Here is a 13,438-nt window from a genome sequence, read left to right as displayed (position 1 = left end):
TTCCCCCGCCTCCCTCAACCTTGGAAATGCATACTATCTTGGGAGGTGCCCTCCCTCCCTCCCTTCCTCCCCACTACCCACTCTCTTCATCAGGATTATGCCCACCCACCCCCATCTCCTTCTTCACCCGCCCTAGTTTCCTTTCAATCCCCAAGGCGCAGGCAGACGCTGGGCCGGGACCCGAGTCTGAGCCCCACGCCGGGATTCGCGAGGATGGCTGACTGGTCAAGACTCGGGCAGATCAGGCCTGTAAAGGGGGTCCTTAGAGACCTCAAAAAGAACGAACCAGAGCCTGGGGAGGCCTTTAGGACCGAGGGGAGCCATCTCTCCTCCCAGCCAGGAGGCAAATCCGCCCCACTAGTTTCCAGGGGCCTCCCCCTTCCCCCCCAGCCTCCGTCAGCCACATTCCCAGACACCGGCCCGGGCCACCAGCCAGACGCGATCCCCCGCGGAGCCCGGCCGCCCGGGGCAAAGTTGGCGGAGCCTTCACGCGGAGCCGTTCCCTCCTTGCTCCTCCTCCTCCCTGCCGCCCCCCGCGCCCGTGGCTGCCGCCTCAGGCACGCGTGTCTCTAGGCTCTGCAGCCGAACCAAGCGGCGCGCCCCAGGCGCCCCTCGCCCACCCGCCCGCCGGGCGCGCGCCGCGGGAGTCTCCCCGCACCCTCTTCTCCCGGGGACCGAGGGCCGGGCTCCGCCCCGCCGCCGCCGCTCGCTAGCTCAAGCCGCCCGGGCCGCCGCCGCTGCCCCGCGTCCCGGCGCTCCAGGACGCGCGGGGCAGCCGGGGGCGCGGGCGGCAAGCGCAGAGCAGAGCTGCACGGAGGGGACGGAGGGGAGGGCCGGGCGGCGGGGGAGGGAGCGGGAAGCAGAGGCGGGCGCAGGATCCCCGGCGCCCCGCGCGTTCGCTCGCTGTCTCCGGAGACGCGCGGGCCGCCGCCGAGCGCACTAGCGGGTCACCTTGTCCAGGAGGTAAGTCCCGACCGCCCCGGCCGCGCGGGCAGCGGAGGGGTCCGCGGCAGTGGGGCAGGGGCCGCGGGCGGGAGGCGGGGAGGCGGCCCCCGCGCGGGAGGGAGTCCTGGCTCCGCCTCGGAGCGCGCAGACCGGCGGCGGCGTGGCGCCGGGGTGAGTCCGGGCGGTGGGACCGGGGAGGCGCGGGGTCGCCAGGCGCCTGGGAGAATCGGAGCAAGCGAAGAAGATGAGAAAGAAGGGGCTGGGCGCCGGCAGCCCGGGCTGCAGCCTGGCGCCTCGCCACCCCAGGCACCCGGGCGGCGCCGAGGGGCCGCTGTGCAAAGTCGGAGGGAGCTGCTGAGATCGAGACCCGGGAGCGCGGTGGAGCAGGGCTGCCCGGGCGGTGGAGGCGCGCGGCAGGCATTGGCTCTGCGGGTCCGGGAGACCCCTTCGAGTGACTCACAGGAGACAGACGGGGGCTGGTGAGCGGGGCCGCGGCGGAGGTGGGGACCGAGGTTCATGTGGGACCGGGAAGGGAAGCGGGCTTCGCTTCACCAAGCGGAGGGAAAAGGGAAGGCAAGGGTGAGAGCGCGCTGGGGCCCGGGACCCGGGAGCCCCTCGCGGCCGCTACCGCCCGCAGCCCCGGGAGCTGCCAGCAACCGCGCGGAGAGGGCAGAGAGTGGATGCGTTTGGGGGTTCAAGTTGTGGTCACAATTTTTCTTGGTGCGATTTCTGTCTTTTCGTGCGCGCTCTCGGAGGTGAGGAGCGAGGGATTTGGGTTACAGGGAAAACTGGGCACTTTTCCTAGGGAAGGGGCTTTGATGGCGATGCGTTTGCGGCGGTTCCAGTGAAGTGGGCGCTTCGAGTCCTGCTTTGGGAAGGCTGCCAGTGGGGTCGCTCGGCTTTTCTGAAGGACTAGAGGAAGGGGTCCTCTGGTTGCCTTCGTTTCCTGGGGTGGTCCCCGTGCACGCAGAGCCTTAGGCGCCTGTCACCCAGACTTCAGGTGCGCACAGCCCTTCTGCGGCGTCAGATGCTCTGGCGCCCGCCAGGCTCCTGGCCGGACTCCTGTCTGCGCCTTCTCGGCCGCGTCCTGGGTTCAGGTTCGGTGCGGCAGACACTGGCCGAGGGTTTGGCCGATTTAGGGGCCGGGAGTAGGTGGCTCCGTGCTTTAGTTAGAATCAGGCTCAGGCTGTGGGGTGAGCCCCCGGGTCTGTGGATCTTGTTGACCCCCCTCCTGCTGGCCAGTGTGTTTGGTCAGAGCCCAAAGGGAGCGGCTGCTGCGCTGCGCAGACCTGCAGCCCGTGGGGTGAGCCTCCGGTAACAAAACCGGGAGCCGGCCAACTTTTCCTTGCTGAGGAGAGATCGCCGGGCAGTCAGACTTGGTGCTGGGATGTGGTCTTTTGAGGGGCTTTGACTCGCTAAATGCTCCGGGCAACCAGAGTGCAAAGCCAGCCGGGCGGTGGTCTGATGTCCATTCTGGCTAGGACAGGAAGTGGCTGGAGCAGGTTTGGGATGAATTATTGCATGCTCTGTGCCTGGCGGTGGTGTGGAATGTCTTTCTGGAGATCAGACCACAGGTGCTGGCCTGTGAGCCGTTTGAGGACGAGTCCTCACCTCTCTCCCTCCCTCTCTCTGCAACACCCCGGGGTCCTTCTGCTCCCAGCAGAGGTTAGTTTATCACTCATCTGCTGCCCTCTCCCACCCTGCCCCCAACTACTGCATGGAAATGGAATCCCGGTCATCAAGAAGGCCTTATCAAATACAGAAAAAACTGGGGAAATCTCTATCTGAAGTTTCTTACGATGGAGAATGTCAGTGCCCCTCCTCCAACCCTGTTGCCTTCCCTCCTGTTTACCACTCTCCTGCGAGTTGGAGGCCATGTCTGAGGAAGGGTTTGGAAATCCATTCTCGGCTCCCTTCACCGCAAAACACGGCCCCATGAATCTCCAGCCGATGACGTTTCACTTCATTTTCACTTAACTGGGGCAGAAACAACTTCTTCGAATGATTCTATGAGAAATAGGTGATGTTAAAATAGAAACAAAGATGTTCCCATGTCCATTTTGGGGTAGAAAAGAAACCTGCTAACCTCCTGGAGGCCCAAAGAGGGGAACTGAAGGAGGAGAGAGAAAAATTCAGATGCCGAGAAAAGAGATATGTGGAACAATTGCATTTGGCTCGTGCCAGTGGCCGTGCAAGGGGTAAACAGATCCCAGTTAAACCAGGATAAGCAAAAGAATACATTTTGGTAAAAAAAAAAAAAAAAACTTGAATCATTAAGGAGTTTCTCCCACATTAAAAGCGCTGCACTGACTTGGCCTCAGCTCCTCATTAGCTCTAATGCATATTTTCTCAGGAGTTATTACTATTGTAATAGAATAAAAAGCTATTTTCTTACGTAAGTTTTCTATGAGAGACACTAGTTGGTGCTATTCTGAGGTTCGTGAGAGTGCTGACATTTCATCTCTCAATTAGAGAGCATGTGCTTGTCACCTGGCCACATCTGGAAACTACTTGCTCTGATGGGTTCTGAGTGTGGGGTCTGTGGGCTGGAGAGGGCCTCCTGGGGCCAGCCTCCAGAGACCGTGGGAGAGAGCCCCCACACCTGCACACCCTTCCCACTCCCCATGCCTCTGCACCTGGCTTTATAGAAAAGCTGCCCCTAAAAATTGCCAATGCGCTTGGAGGACTGGGTGGGCTTTCGGACACCTTGATAAGGTGTGCTCTTGAACCGGATCCTCAGCCAACCTGCTGTGATGTGAATAACCAGCCCCTAGACCTGCACCTTTATTCCTCTGCCCCCAGCAGACAAAACCTCTGCCCCCAGCGCCTCGCATTGGCCTTTTCGGGACCCACGCACAATGGGGATCCTCACAGCCAAATGGGCTGGTTGAAACGCTGTGACCTGTAGTCACAGCAACATCCCCGGACTGGGCAGGCAAAGGTGAGAAGATTGAAGGATGGTGTGTTGGTTTGTCAACATCAACACAGCCTCGGGCTAATGAGAAGCAGAAACGCCTGGTCTTTCGGTGGGAAGTCACATGAGGCTGTTTGGAGGGAAAAGGCTAATCGGGGGCGACATTGGGGCCACAGCTTTGACCCAGCATCACAGAGCTGGAGGCCTTGTGCCAACACGTCAAAAATAAAAATAAAACATGAAAGGTATTCAAATATTAAATATTCCAAACATCGACCCGGTTCCTGCTCATGTCACCAGAATTGGAATAACACAGCTAGTTCCCAGTGGTTTAAACAAATGTGATTTTTCTACATTCTCTGTGCAAGATATTAGGACATTTCACATTTTTTTCAGAGAGCTTATGTTTTAAACAGGAACAGCTGTAACTCTTTCAGGCTGGACTATAGTTCAGTGCCCTCAGCCTGGCTTAGTTCAGGTCAGAGACCCTGAGGACTTAGTCTGGGAGGGAGGAGGAAGGAGGGAGGAGGAGGAAGGGGAAGGAGGAGGGGGAGAAAGCGGCGAGGAGGTGTGGTCTGCCCCAGGACACCTTCTGGAATTTCTGTGCCCAGACAGCCTCTGCTGTTTGCCCATTGACTGAGCTGAGCTCACTTAACTTTCCTGAGATTCTGTTTCTCTCCCTCCGTGTTCTTCCCAGGGTTTTGAGAACAAAATATTAAAGGCTGCTACCATTTTTTAAATGGGAACGACTCTGGTTTAGGAGCACTTCAGTTAGAGTGTTAGGGTGTCTCTCTGGGTGAAGTTCTCATCCCTGTGGATCTCAGGACATAGTGTGAGCCCCAGCCTGTCCATGCTCCGGCGCCCTCCAAATTCTTGTTGGCAGGAGGCAGGATGATGTTTGGGAGGGGGCCACTGATCCACAGGGACATGTCCTCAAGTAAGAACCTCCTGAGCTCTGTCAACATTGCTGCTGTGTGGGTTCAGAGGACGCACGTGGGAAAGGCTCATGAAAGATACCTCTAAAACAACTGTGTTTAGACTCACATCAACTTAGAAAAGTTACCTTAGAAAAGTGAAACTTGTTCTCTAGGATGAAACATTTTAAAGCAGATCATCAACCAACCACAAACATTGCTTATCATACTCGATGATTTAGTTACAAATGTTTCAGTCAAAAGTCCAAGTCATCTTCCACCATGTTATGACAGATAACCTGTTAAGTTGCATGAAATGAATAAAATCAAATACTAAAGGAAAACAAAAACAAGCCTTGGGACCCAAGAAAACCATTAGAACTAAGATTAACACAACCAGGAAACAATATGTGTGCATAGAAAATAATAAACAGAAAAGCTGCTTCTGAAAGACCAGCCCAGGGGACAACTCCACACATTGGCTTGCTTAAAAAGAACATACCACCGAGTTCAATTGACATTATCCCAGAGAGGTGGGAGTTTTGCTCTTGGGGGTCAAGTCAGCGTTCAGTGTAAAACATTTTGAGTTTTTAGCTCCCAACCGCATCTTGTGTTCATCACAGTCATTTTTAAACATTGGTCCTAACAATGCTACAGTGACATTCTGGAGCTGTGACTCTGAGGGAGAGAACGTGGGTGTTAACTGATTGCAATCTGAGTCTTTCATCAAGGGCCTGCTTAGCTTAAAGTCACATTTTTAAAACATATTACTTCTCAAACGTTTGACCTGATTGAGTAATCACTTTTCAAACCTGCCTTCCATTCCTTCCTTAATTTTTTTTGTTGGGAGACATCAGTGCCCAAAACAAAACCAAAAAGCAAACAAACATTTCAGACAATTAGAGCCACAAAGGTTTTATTCCATTGCCTCAGTTTTAAATCAAAGATACTCCTGAAAGAAAAATACCTTACCTCAAATACGTTGAGGCTTCAGCCCTGCTCAGGAAAGCAGAGAAACAAACATATGACATAAACTTAACCTTTCTGCCCTGGTACAACATGTGGTTTTTATGTGACCCTCATGATCCTGGCCTTCTCACCTTGGTGTCATGGGCTCTCAACTCTGCAGTGTTTGAAATAAAAGGGTTTGCTTTTGAGGATTCCAGTGTGATTAAGTCCTAGGTCAGAGCTGGGAAAGGCTTCCCAGGTGACGCTAGTGTTAAAGACCCCACCTGCTAATGCAAAAGACGTAAGTGATACGGGTTTGATCCCTGGGTTGGGAAGATCCCCTGGAAGAGGCCATGGCAACCCACTCCAGTGTTCTTGCCTAGAGAATCCCTTGAACAGAAGAGCCTGGAGGGCTACAGTCTAGGGTCTCAGAGTCAGACATGACTGAGGTGACTTAGCATACACACATACAGGGCTGGGAAACCCAGCACTGATGGCTGGGCTTAAGCTCCCTTTGGAGAAGGCAATGGCAGCCCACTCCAGAGCTCTTGCCTGGAGAATCCCATCAACGGAGGAGCCTGGTAGGCTGCAGTCCATGGGGTCGCGAAGTCGGACACGACTGAGCAACTTCACTTTCACTTTTCACTTTCATGCATTGGAGAAGGAAATGGCAATCCACTCCAGTGTTCTTGCCTGGAGAATCCCAGGGATGGGGGAGCCTGGTGGGCTGCCGTCTACGGGGTCACACAGAGTCAGACACGACTGAAGTGACTTAGCAGAGCAGAGCAGAAGCTCCCTTTAAAATCGGAAGGGCCACACAGATGTCCAAGTCATGCCACCAAAGATTGCTACCTGTTCTTCTCTTGTTGGCAATGTCTCAAGTTGCCTTTAAATAAAATATTCAAAGGGACTTGCCTAGTGCTCCAGCGGTTAAGATTCTGTGCTCCCAGTGCCAGGGGCATGGGTTCAATCCCTGGTTAGGAAACTAACATCCCACGTGGCAAGTGATGTAGCCAAAATAAATGTTCCCCAAAAAAGAGTGGGGCAGAAATTTTTTAAAGATGAAATAGTAAAGGTAAAGTCTTTGCATTTCTGTAGCCAGGGACAGGGGAGCCTGGTGGGCTGCCGTCTCTGGGGTCGCACAGAGTCGGACACGATTGAAGCAACTTAGCAGCAGCAGCAGCCAGTCTTAGTATCTGAAATTTCGGCCCCGGCTCTTTCCGTTGGGTTTCCTTTAGAGGGAACATTTCAGTATCAGTTCGGGTAAGGCTGCTGTGTCCTGCAGGTCAGCAGCAAAGGTGAGCTGAGGTGGGTCAACAATGTGCTTTGGGTCTGAGACACCATCTGAGCACAGGGGCTGGCCCGTGCCCACGGCTCAGCCATTGGTAGACTCAAGAGCCAGGCGTCTGCTCCAGACTGTGCCCAGCGTGCGCACAGTGGAGAGGACCCCGCACTGGGCAAGCCCACCCCTCCTAGCCCAGCCTGGAAAGGCCTTCCAAGACCCCTGGCCTGCAAACAATCCCGTCCCATCTTCTCTCTCCCACTCTCTTCCTCTCCCCTCATGTCCTCCCTGCAAGCAGCTGCAAAACGCAGGCTCCAAGCAGATGAATTAGCATGCTCACTGCCCACAGCTTTTCTTTTCTACACTGAACCCAGAGACACAGCATGCCCGGCTCAGGTCTCGGTGCAGGGCCATACCCCCAATGCCATCACTAAGAGGGATTCCTGTTAAACATTTAACTAAAGGAAAGTCATCTCTTTTGTTCTAAGTCCATTCTCTGCCTTTCACCCTTGATATTCTGTTGGCTGTGGATGGAAGGTCCCACCTGACACATGGGCACCCTCTTCCTTGCCCCCTTTGCTCAGAATGAGATCTCAGGGCTCTTGCTGGAATCAGCCCTAACATCCCCTGCACTCAGCACAACACACCTGCCCAGCGGCTCAGAACACGAGGACCACCAATGTGACCGTGTTCCAGACCCTGTCATTCCCCTTTGACCCCAGTGTTCTTGGCAGGATTGTTGATTTGAGTGTTCAGGGTACAGGGTCCTTAGCTGTGAACAGGGCCACTGAGTTTATTTGAGGCCATCACATCTGTTCTGAAGCCACGGAGGAAAATGGGCTGTGGCCGACTAATGCACTTTCCTTCTCCGTTGCTGGACTCCAGCAGTGACTTTCCAAGTCCCTTTCTGGGAAGAACACATACTTCAGGTTCTTGGGTGGTAGACATGAGTTCCTGCCCGGATTCTCATTGTCTCTGCTTGTGTGAAGGACAAACCCACCCCCCAAGGTGAGTGGCTCCAGTGCAGCTGTGACCACTTGGTTGTGCCCACTGCCCACAGGTATTTGATCCCGGTCCAAAGTAGAGAGGTTTTCATGTGTTCAAGTCCCCAGCCCCCACGGTCCATCCACCAGGAGTGTGGACGCTTTGGACACACCACTGTCCCCCCTTCCTATTCCCCTCTTTGGCCCTCGACTTAGAAGCTCTTTGGTGGGTGCAGCTCAGGGGAGCCCTGAACTCATCCCGCCCAGAGCTGCTGTGCCTCTGCCAGCTGCTCTGTGGACAGACAGCAAGACAGTGGAAGCCAACCTCCCAGATGTGTGAGCAAAGGGCTTCCCAGTGACCTTGGTGAGGGTGGGCTCCAGAGCTATGGCCCCTCTAGAGCTGCCCACACAGCGCTCCAGCTGCCCCAGGTTCCTGGGCTCCTGCCCGGATGTCCAGTCACTTTCAGATAGTCATCGCCTAATCCACTCTAGAAGTGCAGCCCCATCACACTGTGGACTGGAGAATGCTGCCCACTGGGAGTGCACCTGCCCCGTCTGCCGTCAGCTCTTCTGTTCTACTCGGGCGTTGGAACACCGTTGGCAGGGGGTGGCTGGGGGAGGAGGGGAAGGGGGCAAACAGCTGTCCCTTCACTGGAGCTGTGGTCATCCCTTCTCTGCTGTTCAGGAGGCACCACTGATCTGTCCCCAGGACCTTCCCAGGACACATCTCCCTCCCCCAGGCTCGAGGGTCCCTGCTCCATCTGTAGAATGGGAGCACCAGCTGTAGAATGGTCTCTGCTCTTACAGCAACCCCGCCTCAGAATCCATGCTCCTGGCTTGTCCAGCTGGTCCCCAGGAGAAAGTGTGTGACCTCTAGGGAACATGAACCCAGCCAGACCTGTGGATGTCTCTCCATCTTCAGGCTGAGGGCCCGGGAGCCTGTGGACACGTGTGGGGGCTGAAGGCAGTGTGGGCCTGACATAAGGCTACTCCAGGTGGGGCTGAGCTTGAGAGGAGAGCAGTGATCAAGGTGCCCGGGGCCTTCTGGACTGTGAACCCTGATCCACCCACAGGCCAGGACAGTGAGTCCCACAGCCCTGCCCTCCTGGCTGCAATGGATTCAAGACGCAGGGGAACTGGCAGCCCTTCAGTGGAAATGAGGGCTGGGGGTGGGGGTGGAGGGAGGAGGGGGGCGGGGCCCAAGGAGGCCAAGAGCCCCCGGAAGGGCCCCTCCTCCACTTCCCCTGACAGAGGCTCCCTGGGGGCAGGGTCTGGAACCACTGCAGGAACTCAGCCGTTGGCTTCCCCTCCCTGGTTGGCAGCCCTGCTTTCTGTCTTTTCTCTGGTGGAGCTGCTGTGCCCACCTGAGCTATGGTGGACTGGTTGCACTAAGGGGGCCCCATGGCCCAGTTGCCTAGTGAAGTAAATTGAGTTCACACACTTGGAGAAGAAGCATCAGCGCACGTCTGAAGGGCCAGACGGAAGCTTTCACAGCACAGCAGCTTCTTCGGGGCTTCTTCAGGGAAACCCACAGAAGCTTCTCCTGTTTGCCCCGTGTTGCTTCTCCCTCCCAGGCCAGGAAGAGAGGGTGACCATGGGAAGTGTGTGTATCACACGGATTTATCCAGATCCCCCTTCTCGCACTTGGTGGGGTGAATCCCAGGGGGTTCCCCGCCAGCTCTCTGGCCCTCCAGTTGCCAGAGGAAGGGCCCAGTGCATGGACCCTTCAGGGATCTGTTCCTTTGCTGTTTGTCTCAAGGTCACGATTGCCCACCCCCACACTCAGGTTTCTTGGTGCTGCGCTTAGTGTGAAGCTCAGGACAGTTGCCTGTCCTGTGTCATCTTGGACTGACAGACACAGACAATTCCATTTTGTGATAAAAGCCAAGTGGGACAAACATCACTGGGTCATCTGTCCCTCTGTGCTGGATGGTGGTTTCCTGGGAGGAGAGTGTCCATGCAGGTGAGCAGATAGTGATCAGGGGTGAGGGGAAGGCCAGCTGTGGACCGGCCAGGGGATGTGTGCCCACAGACGTCCAAGAGAACAGGTGTGTCCTGTACAACATATGACAGTCAGAGGGTAAACTGCTTCCTCTATTGCTGCAGGCTCCAGAGGACACAGAGAATGTCTAAAGACATAAAACAGAGCGGGAGGTCACCCGGTGAGACCTGCTTTCTGCTCTGGCACAAGGCTTTTCCCAGAAGTTAGAAATGTCCTTAGATGCTGCCCAGAAAGGCTGGTCTTCCTAGAATTTGTATTCAGATCTTCAGATGTTTCAACAATGCATTTCAGTGAGATAGGACTCTGCTTGTTGCTTCCCTTTCTCCTTAAGACCAATTTGGTCCCTTTCTTGGAGAATAAAACCAAGCTGAGCTCAGTTGTTTCCCGGGGGCACAGATCAGAGGGCCATAGACTCCGCTGGAGTTGAGCTCAGCCTTAGAGGACACCTTGGGAGCACAGTCCTGATCTACACCTCTCTTTCCTCTGAATCCTCCTTCCCCACCTTGACCTCCTTAGATTCCCTAACCAGGTCCTCTGGGCCAGGACAGGTGAGCCTGGCAGGAGCCCACTGTTTGTACCCTCCTCATACTCTGAGCAGCTGAACTGTCCTGGAAACATCACACATCTTAATTTCAAACTATACTACAAAGCTATAGTAATCAAAACAGTATTTATTGACATAAAAACAGACGCATAGATCGATGGGACAGAAGAGAGAGCCCAGAAATAAACACATGTGTATATGGTCAATCAGTGTATGACAGAGGAGACAAGAAAATGCAATGGGGAAAAGACAGTCTTTTCAATGAATGGTGTTGGGAAAATTAAATAGTCACATGCAAAAAATGAAACTGGACCACTATTTTACACCACACACAAAAAGTAACTCAGGATGGGTTGAAGATTTGAATGTAAGACCTGAAACCATAAAACTCCTAGAAGAAAATGTAGGGGCTAAGCTCCATGACATCGCTCTTAGTGATGGTTTTTTGGATTTCACACCAAAAGCAAAGGCAACAAAAGCAAAAATAAGCAAGTGGAACTCCACCAAAGTTAAAAATCTCCGCACAGCAAAGCAAACCATTCATTGACAATGAAAAGGCAACTGACCTACTGATTGGGGAAAATATTTGCAAATTATGTATCGATAATGGGTCCATATCCAAAATAAATAAATATTCTACAATTCAATAGCAAATAATAATACTAATGACCTTATTAAAAATGGGCAGAGAATCTGAGTAAAGATTTTTCCAAAGAAGACCTGCAAATGGTCAGCAAGTACCTGAAAAGGTGCTCTACTCACCAGTCATCAGAGAAATGCAAAAGCTAATAGAGTTTTACCAAGAGAATGCACTGGTCATAGAAAACACCCTCTTCCAACAACAAAAGAGAAGACTCTACACATGGACATCACCAGATGGTCAATACTGAAATCAGATTGATTATACTCTTTGCAGCCAAAGATGGAGAAGCTCTATACAGTCAGCAAAAACAACACCAGGAGCTGACTGTGGCTCAGATCATGAATTCCTTATTGCCAAATGCAGACTTAAATTGAAGAAAGTAGGGAAAACCACTAGACCATTGAGGTATGGCCTAAATCAAATCCCTTACGATTATACAGTGGAAGTGACAAATAGATTCAAGGGATTAGATCTGATAGACAGAGTGCCTGAAGAACTATGGACAGAGGTTTGTGACATTGTACAGGAGGCAGTGACCAAGACCATCACCAAGAAACAGAAATGCAAAAAAGCAAAATGGCTGTCTGAAGAGGCCTTACAAATAGCTGTGAAAAGAAGAGAAGTGAAAAGCAAAAGAGAAAAGAAAGAATATACCCATTTGAATGCAGAGTTCCAAAGAATAGCAAGGAGAGATAAGAAAGCCTTTCTTCATGATCAGTGCAAAGAAATAGAGGAAAACAACAGAATGGGAAAGACTAGAGATCTCTTCAAGAAAATCAGAGATACCAAGGGAACATGTCATGCAAAGATGGGCTCAATAAAGGACAGAAATTGTATGGACCTAACAGAAGCAGAGGATATTAAGAAGAAGTGGCAAGAATACACAGAAGAACTATAGAAAGAAGATCTTCACGACCCAGATAATCACGATGGTGTGATCACTCACCTAGAGCCAGACATCCTGGAATGTGAAGTCAAGTGGGCCTTAGAAAGCATCACTGCAAACAAAGCTAGTGGAGGTGCTGGAATTCCAGTTGAGTTATTTCAAATCCTAAAAGATGATGCTGTAAAAGTGCTGCACTCAATATACCAGCGAATTTGGAAAACTCAGCAGTGGCCACAGGACTGGAAAAGGTCAGTTTTCATTCCAATCCCAAAGAATGCTCAAACTACTGCACAATTGTACTCATCTCACATGCTAGTAAAGTAATGCTCAAAATTCTCCAAGCCAGGCTTCAAGAGTACGTGAACCTTCCAGATGTTCAAGCTGAATTTAGAAAAGGCAGAGGAACCAGAGATCAAATTGCCAACATCTGCTGGATCATTGAGAAAGCAAGAGAGTTCCAGAAAAACTTCTTTGCTTTATTGACTATGCAAAAGCCTTTGACTGTGTGGAATACACAAACTGTGGAAAATTCTAAAAGAGATGGGAATACAGACCACCTGACCCAGCTCTTAAGAAATCTGTATGTGGGTCAGGAAGCAACAGTTAGAACTGCACATAGAACAACAGACTGATTCCAAATAGGAAAAGGAGTACGTCAAGGCTGTATATTGTCACCCTGCTTATTTAACTTATATGCAGAGTACATCATGAGAAATGCTGGGCTGGATGAAGCACAAGCTGGAACCAAGATTGCCAGGAGAAATATCAAGAACTTCAGATATGCAGATGACACCACCCTTATGGCAGAAAGTGAAGAACTAAAGAGCCTCTTGATGAACATGAAAGAGGAGAGTGAAAAAGTTGTCTTAAAGCTCAACATTCAGAAAGCTAAGAACATGTCATCCAGTCCCATTGCTTCACGGCAAATAGATGGGGAAACAGTAGAAACAGTGGCAGAGTTTATTTTTAGGGGCTCCAAAATCACAGCAGGTGGTGACTGCAGCCATGAATTTAAAAGACACTTGTTCCTTGAAAGAAAAGCTATGACCAACCTAGACAGCATATTAAAAAGAAGAGACATTACTTTGCCAACAAAGGTCAATATAGTCAAAGCTATGGTTTTTCCAGTAGTCATGTATGGATGTGAGAGTTGGACTATAAAGAAAGCTGAGTGCAGAAGAATTGATGCTTTTGAACTGTGGTGTTGGAGGAGACTTGAGAGTCCCTTGGACTGCAAGGAGATCCAACCAGTCCATCCTAAAGGAAATTGGTCCTGAATATTCATTGGAGGGACTGATGCTGAAGCTGAAACTCCAATACTTTGGCCACCTGATGGGAAGAACTGACTCATTTGAAAAGACCCTGATGCTGGGAAAG

General features: G+C 52.1%; 1 protein-coding gene across 3 annotated transcripts in view; it reads left to right on the top strand.

Moving 5' to 3' along the window:
- The first annotated feature begins 390 nt into the window (after positions 1–390).
- The window catches only part of SYNDIG1 (synapse differentiation inducing 1), a 105,524-nt gene continuing 92,476 nt past the window's right edge, over positions 391–13,438 (top strand). The window contains exon 1 of one of the 3 annotated variants that reach the window (XM_044927964.2): positions 391–963. The gene's annotated coding sequence lies outside the window, so the exon portion shown is untranslated. Of the gene's footprint in view, positions 964–1,135; positions 1,425–13,438 lie in introns of those variants that run through there. The other 2 variants (XM_025264128.3, XM_006041704.4) reach the window with 2 other exon arrangements.

This window comes from Bubalus bubalis, chromosome 14, assembly GCF_019923935.1.
Source record: "Bubalus bubalis isolate 160015118507 breed Murrah chromosome 14, NDDB_SH_1, whole genome shotgun sequence".
NCBI classification, from domain to species: domain Eukaryota; kingdom Metazoa; phylum Chordata; class Mammalia; order Artiodactyla; family Bovidae; genus Bubalus; species Bubalus bubalis.
The sequence above is the reverse complement of the archived record's forward strand: the minus strand, read 5'-3'. Positions and strand labels throughout refer to the sequence as shown.